This window comes from Rhea pennata, chromosome 7 (assembly GCF_028389875.1).
Source record: "Rhea pennata isolate bPtePen1 chromosome 7, bPtePen1.pri, whole genome shotgun sequence".
Lineage (NCBI taxonomy): Eukaryota > Metazoa > Chordata > Aves > Rheiformes > Rheidae > Rhea > Rhea pennata.
Window position 1 is genome coordinate 32299067 of NC_084669.1, and position 10213 is coordinate 32309279.

A 10213-nucleotide genomic window follows, 5' to 3' on the forward strand; every position below is an offset into this window, starting at 1 on the left:
CTTTTAAGAGGAATTACACATTTTCTGAGTTTTGATTCACAGCTGACACAAACTGCAGAAAGGAATGAAATAAAGTGATACTGTTTTCACGAACGCTACTACTGCAACCATTATCAATATTTAATTTTTAATTAAAGAAAAATAAAGCACACAGCTCAATAGCAAATAGCACTTTCAAAATGGTTCAGTACTTTTAAAATATAGTTTTACTCTCTCTGTATATATTTGACCCTAATCTTTCTTGTCTGAACATGTGAAAAAATCACATAAAAAATGAAAGCTGAAATACCGTTTCAGTGATTAGATTATATTTCCAATATTAAATGACAACGAAAAGCAAACAGCTCAAAGATGCAGATTAAAAGTTGTGATTGCTTTTCCTGTTCTTGTGCATATGGCAGTAACATGCATTGAGAAAGGAGCTGACCTTATCCAAATTGTAACCAGCCTAACCAGAATATCTCAATAATTAACTGAAAGTCTCAGCGCTCTACAGGAACATCAAGTACAGTAACATTTTATGTTCAAAATCATAGTTGTTTGGAAAAAACAATGAAATATTACATTAGAAAATATGTCTTACAAGGATTTTTCGTCTTTTGTAATTTGCATTGCAGCTTTTCTCTGCTCTCACGGGGAATATATATATATATGTTCTCTCCCTGCCTTTTTTCCTTATATTAGCTGTATTTACTCAAGAAAGTTATGCTTACATACGCATGTATATGTACATACATACATATATATATATATCCTCATATATACACACACACACACACACACATGTATGTATATATGTATATATGTATATATGCATATATATCTCAACAAAGATATACTAGGGGTTGAAAATAGCCTGGAGAATATAACTGGAGAATTACTGTATTCCTAAACACTGACTCTGCTGGAGATATCGCATATATTGTTTGGTATTGGTTGCTCCTTCAAGTGGGGCTGACTAGTGCATCTCAACACAGGCTGTAGGATAAGGTATCTGTCTCCAAGGTCGTTCCCTAACAGTGAACAGCTATCTTGCTGGAGATTGTTTCTGAAGTCAAACACAGTTCAGCTGCAATGAGTGCTAAATACTTGCTTTTGTGTCAAGAAAGAAAACTGAATTCTCACAAAGACAAAACAGAAGAAGTTTTATTCATATAAGCTGGCACTTGCCTCTGATTCATAGACTTCTGAAGCCATTTTTCTGAGTCATTCTGACACGTTCCTGAAATACATCTGCCAAAGATTCAATCACTGATCAACCTAGTAAGGCGCTTAGCCAGGTTCTGTTGTACTTCTAAAACAGAAGATGTCAAAGGTGTTTTTCTCTGAGTTAATATTGACTAACTGTAGATGGCAGCAAGTTTGAAAGAGAATGAACTATTTTAGAAATGCATGCAATAAATAATGTTGCATCAGATGGTATGCTTCAGATGGTTGTCACAAGACACAAGGACAGGTTCTGAAAACGATAACCATGGCATTTTAGAGGCTAAAAATATGTCTTCTATCCACACTGTGAAAAATCAATTAGAAGAATCTAGTAGACCAAAAGATACATTCAAAATTATAGGCGAGTAAAGTTGCTGCTCTTCAGTCTCACTATAAAGATAGCTATGAAAAATATTTTGCGTTCTAGGTCTTTTGAAATCAAGGAACTCCCTGGTGCTCTACAAACATGAATGTATCTGCAGAATATGTTTTAGTAGAGGTAGGGCTATTTCTAATTCATTAAAAATAAACTGAGGTATAGAAAGTGGCAAGGTCAAACTGTCAAGCTAGTGGCAGAGACAGGGCTGGAATCTACAATTCTTCACTGTCAGATCAGTATATTTATGACTGAGCCATGCAATACCATACCAAATACAGTATGAAACTATATCCCATATATCAAAATGGTGCTTATCTGCAAAGAACATAAAATTCAATGCTTTGAGTGTGAGCATTAACTATGAGCAAATTAAGAATTTTGGAGGGGATCTTCACCTAAATGCTGGTGGTTAAAACAAACTGAGGTGCATGTAATTCTGAGAGAGATAGAAAAGGAGGACAACACAAAACATAAACAAACTAAAAGCTCTCTCTTTACTGAGAATGCAATTACAACAATGATGAACATACTTTAACCATTATTAGATAAGCTTAGAAAATGGTAAAGCTATGAACAATGCATAGATAGGTGGACAGACTTTTATAGAAGACCTGGCTTTCCTCTATCCTTTAATACTACATTAACTTTGTATTTGATTGCAAGCATTTTTAAAGTCATACTTTATTTTTACACTACATATGTATAATGCACTACAATCCTTTTTTCAAGAACAGTACAATACGCTGGGTCACATGAATGTCTATGCTGTGAAAAAGGTGAAGACAAACATTTTAGACAGAACTCAATCAGTAATCTAATGTCAGCTGCTGGGTTTGAATATGGTATGTACATGTCAAAGAGGAGCCCTATAAAAGGGAAATGCTCTCCTGAATAGTTCACTTATTAAAGTGGGAATGGTACTGCCTGCAGTGTGCTTTTTCCAGTGCATGCTGTGATATCCATTGCTGAATGTTTACAATATTTAATTGCTGCTAAGACTCTGGATTTTGTTGCTGTGTAAGTGACATATAATGTTACTCACTATTACACGCATGATCATTTTTGTCATGTTCCTTACAAAACACTTCAAAAAAAAACCTCTCTTTCTGATTCAGAATTTCTTGAACATAAATACATTGCAGTATCTACAGGGAAAATGGAGGCGTTTATATTTTAAAAGAGATACTGCATTAGTCACGTGAAAATCTTTAACGATGGCAGCCCTCATCAATGTGAAAGTTCAGCAACAGAAATTCTCTTACAGATCTCAAAATACTTCACAGGAAAGAAATTTGTTGGGAAAAAGTTCCTATGTTAATTTTAAAGGACAGAATTCTTTACAGGTGTAATCACCTAAATAAATAACTACCCTTCATCCTATCAGAGATGATAGTGTGCATTTTAAGTGACGTATTTCAATATCAGCAAAATAGTAGTCTGTGCTGCTGATGTATCTAACTCATGAGCAGCGGGGTAGAGTCTAACAAAGAGAAATGAGCCTCAGTTTTCCCTGGAGCTGTGCTTCTCTTACAGGCTGAAGGCCAGATTCTGAAATGGAAATCTTTAGACTTTGTGAAAGGGATTGAAACAGCTGCAGATACGAATAGCAAGCAGTATTTGTTTAGAGGCAGATGGGCTGGAGTGGTCGAAAGATGGGAGAAAACAGCAGGGAATAACAGATCGGAAAGAAGATGAAACAGAAAAATACAAAAGGAGACAGAAAAGGGTTTCCAAACCTGGAGGAAAAGGCAAAGCTGCTAGTAAGAGAATGGCAGGTCTCAGGAAGTACAGAAGAAGGAAACAAAAGGAATAGGCCTGCTGTTTGCCCCTGAAGTGGTGAAGGCCCCTCACCACACTCACTTTGTGCTGCTTTTGCTACCTATTTCACATACAAGGGAACTCTCTAACTAGGAGGAAACATAAAACTAGGAAAACTAGGAAAAGAGTAAGAAAAAACTAGGGAAACACAATTTCTAGCTGTAAAATCTTATACCTCAGGCCAATTACAAATACTTAGCTAACTACATAATTTGCATATGTATGTCATACATCCCCCCATCTCTGGAAGACCTTGACTATTGTATCACTCTTGGTAGAGTAGTTTATAACATTATTCATTAGTAATCTTATTTTGCTTTCAAGCAAAGATCAAATAGCTGCAGAGAGAGAATTTCACCACAAAAGGCTTGCATTCCGGGTCAAGGTCCTGCAGACAGATCATTTGCTGCACTGCTCCATTTTTGTTCACAAATATCTTGCTTTAGGGATCTGGTATCACCCTTAAAATAACTCGGAAGTTAATATTTTGCCTTGGTTTGTGATATGGAATTGGTCTTTATTGAAGAATACATACTTAATCTCTTACCACTTCTAAAAATCATAAAATCACTCAGCCGCCTGAATTCATCACCAAGTTGTTGCATGAAGTAGCTTGAGACCAGCTTACATGGACAAGACTTATTAAAGGAGTCAACAGATCGCAGCAAACATCAACTCTAACTCTTCAGACGAAAAGATCCATATCTAATAAGCCCACGGTCTTTTTGCCAAAACTACGAACGTTCTACTTTATAGAATAAAAAGCACATTGCTGCACAGCAGAAATATTGATACCCTCTCAGGGTAGCAGTTTTAATGTAGACATTTGACCATTGAGGACTCGACTAGGACTATCAAACTTATTCTACTGCACTTTTAATAATCACAAGATCATAATGTCTGTGAGAAGTAACACATCTTCACTTAGATGTGGTTCACTGGGTGCCCGCCAATTGAATCGCACTGCTCCATTACTACTCCCCTGAGCTAAGGAGCCTGCTATCCATTATCTCTGTCTTTGCAGAACATGTAACATTTCTTACTAAAAGTTCATCAATGTGCATAGTAAATGGAAAAAAAAAAACAGATGGGAGTAACTTTTGCATTTTTTCCTGCAACACTGAATTCTATAAAATAATACAAACAGGTCAGGAGACATTTTCTTATCAAAATACAGTCTTAACAGATGACCAGATTTTGATTAGTTTAGTATTTTCTGCATTGGTCATCCTACAAGTAAACTAGTGAAAAGAAAGGAGAGGAAAGAATATACTGAACATCTTCTGTCTACAGAGATTTTTCTTTCCTTTTTGGAAAAAAAAAGAATTACTATTATTACAGGTTTGGTATTGTCTTCTTTATACCTAGCTGTAAGAAAATCTGACTACATACCACATTTTTACGCTTATTTTTATAATCACTTGATATTACATTTATATAAAAAATTAAAATTCATTATACATAAAAGTTCTATTTTTTTCAAGAAATTTCATTGAAATACAAGACGCATACCTATGTTTGATAAAACATCTATAATTATATATTAATTAAAAAAAGAATTAAAACAGTTGATATGTAAAGTACTAGAATCTGGCTTTCACACTATCATACAGAACTCCTCCAAGTTTTCAGTGAATGATCTTATAGGACATTTATCTCTTCATGATCAGTCTTTCGACTGGTAAAGACTTGCAGATCACACATCTTTGTGTAGGCATTCATAGAGATAATAAGAATACATTAAAAATACATTTCAGGTGGTTCAGGGGAGCTTTTATTGCTTTTCATCTAATCTTCCACTGATTTTGTTCAAAACACCCTTGATCTCAGTTATCTAGCCCTAACTTCTTGAAATACTGTCAGTCATAGCTCTATGGCTTTTTGGACATAATGCCATCCATACAAAAGTTGGCTTTTCACTGTTAACATGTTACAGCATTTCAAATTACGTGGAACTCGTGGAATTTAATTTTCATTCGCGTTTTAAGCAACATCAATATGACTGTGGATCTGGGGGGAATTAGAAATGTATTTTGTGCTTGTTTAGAAGACTCTGCTACTACTAGCTCCTTTTTCACTGCTTATGTCTGTAGATGGGACAATTATACTTCAAATCAGCGTTTACCAGCAGCTGAGGTAAGAACAAACTGGAATTGTGGCTTCTGATTTTCACTTTTGGTAACCATCTTGAGAAAGCTGCTCATGTGAAAAAGTTACCATGTAGAAAGGACTTTACAAAATAATATAAATTGCACGCCTCATATTTCCCACCATAGATGGTACTGCTTTGGCTCACAGACCTCGCCAGCTTGTTGTTGGAGGAATGAATTTAGGCAGTCAGTCCCACAAGCTACTCCGAGGCTTGGCAAACGTACACCATTACTGAACCATTTCAGTCATTGCTTTAGCTGTCTTACAGGCCATCAGCTTATGAGAATAGTGAGCTAGAACAAGTCATGTCTTGCCGATACTCTATTTTTTTTAAGTAAAAGATGAGAGATAGGAGAGAAAAGGTAAAAGAGGTCTTTCCAGATATTTTTTGCTGCTAGATATGAGATGGCAATGTCAACATTCCCTCTCTTTTGCTTATCTTATCAATATATATCCCTGGATCAGCCCCAGGAATGATTGAAGTTTTGAGGGTGGGGAAGAGAGGGAAGCAGGTGGACTTCTGAGAAGCCCAGGGATACTAAAGATAGCAAACACAACAGTAAAATTCTTTCCATTTCCCTAGCTTTTCTCTGCAGCCGCTTCCTAGACTTTTTTCAAAACACATAAAGGGCAGAATCATCCTCCCATTCCTCTGTCTGCTAGTCCGCTCTAATTCCCAATTCATCAATTATTATCCATTAATTTCTGGGTCCATTCTTCTCTTGTTTACCAGACATGATGTCAACCCAGCCTTTGGGTAGTATTACAGGATGTTTGTGCATTCATTAGTGCTGTAGGTCTCTCTCTCCACCGTCTCTCTTAACATACATTGTTACAGGCAAATAGGAGATTTTACAAGATGTCTCACTTCTTAAAAATCCAGCTTGCAGTTGGGTTTGGCCTGAGGAGACTTCAGTGATTACAAAACAAAATCTGGTATGTGAACATCTCCTAAGAACTGATCATCTTCTTGCTCTACGTAAATGTTAAAGCTAATGCAATTACAAATTCAAATTATCCTGCCCTCTAGACCTGCAATAACATTTAAGTAGGAAAAGTATTATGTGCTGTGTTCACTTTGACAACCGTGTTGCCCTGAGTGCTCTTGGTATGGAGAGTATTTCCACAAGGGCACTACTGGTTTTGTTCATCCATGGTGTGCAGCATGTCAAGCCATTCTTTCTCTCCACATTATGTATTAATTAAAAAATAAACATATAGTATGACAAGTTAGATTCAAAAATCTCTGAAGGACAGATGTGCATATAGCAAATCAGCTGATAATTTGTTCCCTCAATGATGACTTATTCCTGTTCTCTTAAATTACACTCTACCAGCTGATCAGTTCATAAAGTAAATGGACAGCTGCAGTACAGAGCAGACATTTTAATAGCAGAGTGCTGTAGACATGGCTGACTGCCAAAGAACACATTGTTAAAGCAAGCAGCATAAAATGAAAAATTAAGATATTGGCACCAAGACCTACTGGTAAGAACTGAGGGTCAGTAAAGGACACAGCAATAATCTAAAAGATTTTTTCCACTAGATTAAATTTAGGACAGGCAAAGCAGCTTTGCTTTGGAGAAGTGTTCAGCACTGCTGGGAACTGTGGTGAGTCTCAAAACAAATATAAAAGACAATGTTGGCTGTCCTGGCTGCTGCGGCTTCTGTTCTTGGCCAAACAGCAATTTGGTACAACCCTTTTTATAGCACGACTGTCACAGCTGGACACAACACTCAGATCAGTTCTGAAATTTAGTCTATTGATAATCAATATCTATTTTAATTTGTGAGTTTTATTTGTAGTATTATTTTGTTTGGTTTATTTGGAAAACATTAATGATTTCTTGAAATTGCCTTTTGTCTGAAAGAGATGCCAATAACAGCAGCAAGGCTAGAGAATAGATTCAGATGCTCCTTCCTTAGTATCTGCCACATTTATCACCAGTTTACATACACTGCATATAAAAATGATTTTGAGAAATTCAGTAGTTACAATGGTGAGTACTAATTATTCAAGAAAAGCCAAATCCGTCATTGCACATCCTTCTCTATGGGCACCTACATTTTACTCCAATTTTTAGTTATATTGTGTACTGCTACTCAAATAGTATCATGATTCTTTTTACCGTTGCCTTATACAGTGACTACAGCATAACCTGTGGTGTTTTCATTCCCCTTAAATTTTACTGTTACTACGATCCACTGCCCCTTTATTGACTCTGACTTCTTTACGTAAGTTGTATTTCCTCTATGAGTCTATTCAAATAATTTGTCAGCATCTGTATACCATTCCATTTATTTCTGCACCTGAGAGTACTCCTTTCCTTTAGCAATTTAGAGCAGAAGCAATTAAGTAAACAGCTACTAATGAAATGGTGAGACTCTACACCAATGTCTTATAAGACCTCTGGCTTAATATTATAGTATAACCCTAGAAGTCTTTTGTTTGTTTGCTTGTATGGATTCTGCCAAGGAGTATTCCAGTGGTCCCTGGAGAGCACAGCTCAGAACTAAGAGAACTCTCCTGGACTTTGGGCTCTTTGCAAGCAACAGCCAATAGTGGCTACCATTTTTTATTATTTGGAATCATTTCACCAAAACCAAAGCCATGAAATACAGCCTGTGTGTGGGCCAGAAAATCTTGTCAGGTCTATGCAGTGAGGTTTTTTCTCTCAAAGCAGAGCAGCTGAAGTTTCTAAGGTAAACCATGAAGAATGACCTTCTGTAAATATTAAATAAAGCATTAACATTCCTAACTCTTTCAGTGCTTTGCAAAGTTTGTAGAGATTGAGCCTGAACATCCTCAGCACAGTATTCATTATTCATCCACGCTGGCCACGCACAGTTCAGTGCTTCCTTGCATTGCGCTGGGGAAGTTGACAGCGTATTGTGTCTGCCATTATCAGCAAAGATAGAGATGACCTTGCCTGAGAAGCGTTGAAGAAACTTCTAAGAAGGGGAGATCTATTCAACCACATGATGGCAAACACATCACAGGATGTGGGTGGTTTTGTGCCACATCCAACCATGCTCACATGAGGGAAGAAGGGTATACCTTTCTTAATTTCTTTTCTGTCCTCTTCGTGCCAGCTAAATCCAAGATTTTTACCTTTTGGGGCAGAATTCATTTGCTAACTCAATTGACAGATGGCAAAATTTTTACATTTTAAGGTTAATATTCTCATTTAAGGTATTTGTCTGACATTGCTCCTGCTTATTTTTAGATGTCATAAATGAGCTACTGTTATGAGTAGTACAGCTCTTAGACATTTCAGATTAGCAAACTACACAAAAGAGCTTGGGAAACACGATTGTTCTTTTTCAGAAGCTTAATAAAATAGAAATATTAAACCAGTGGGAAAAAAAATAGCCTTTTTCACATTACACATGTTAACAATAAAGCACGTGACATTTGTACCATTATCTAATTTCTCTGATGCAAATGATCTCAACAGGTTGTGAAATGAAAACTCCCAGATGTATTCTCCTAAGCTTCCTCCAAGAAAGTTTAAGTGTGGATAACCCTGATTCTGACCCTCTAATCAAAAGATAAAAGACATTTTAAAAAGTCTTTAAGATATTTAACCAGATATAGATGTTTTATAACTGCATCCATATAGATTGTTTGGGCTCATCCATACCGACCCTAATTGACTGTGACCGTCCACCCACCTTATTTTAGAGCAATCAGGGAGCCTGGGTCAATTTCTCATTAGAAAAATGAACTGCATTTGCATTATGTAAATATAGGGTGAAGAAACAGGCTGAATATAAGGAAAGTTAAGATCTGGCACAGACGAATCAATCTGACTCTGCTTATGCACTATCTCATTGTCTTGGGCCGTCCTAATCAGGGCTGAAACAAATGCAGGTATTAAGCTTGGTTCCATTTTAAGCAGCATTATTAAAAAGACCTGAAAAGTGGGACAACTTATCAGCTTACTTTCACTCTAACACAATGTGGAGACTAATCTCTAATACCTTATCCTGGATGCTCCCTTTCTGGGTCCTCTGCCAACACCTTTTCCCTCAACCCTGTCTCAGCAGCTCTGTCTCAGCAAGGGAAGATCTAGGTCCCTGAGTAATTGAGGTCACTGGGGCGGCCTGACCCAGTGATATAATCATGAGGCTGCCAACCACAGGCATTTGAGTCTACTCTACTGGAGAAAATCGCAGCCACTGGCTGACCCACATAGGAGGAGGGAAGAGACCCAGACAGACTCATAGCTGAGCCAGTCATCAATACTGATGCCCCTCGGCCTGCAGAAGAACAGAATTTCTCTTAAAGATCAAGAGATGTTTTAAACATTGTCTGTCATTAGGATCTCTAAACAGAAAAATACTAGTAGTTATGTCAGTACATTAAAAAGGCTACAACAGGAGATTCTTTCCTGAGCTCTGTATGGAATAGGTTAGTCTAATCAGGGACTGCGGATTGAAGGCTAACGGGAATCATCTTTATCCTAATGCCTCCTGCACATATTACTGCTGATAAAGTTGAGCTAGTAATAATCACAGCAGGAAATTTTAAGGACATTTAAACACAAACATAAATTAGTGAAGCTATAGTCAAATATAATAGTAACAGCAATAATAACAAGTGCAGTAAGAATGTTATTTTTTTTTACCTTCTAGAGATGAGGCTCTCAGAGT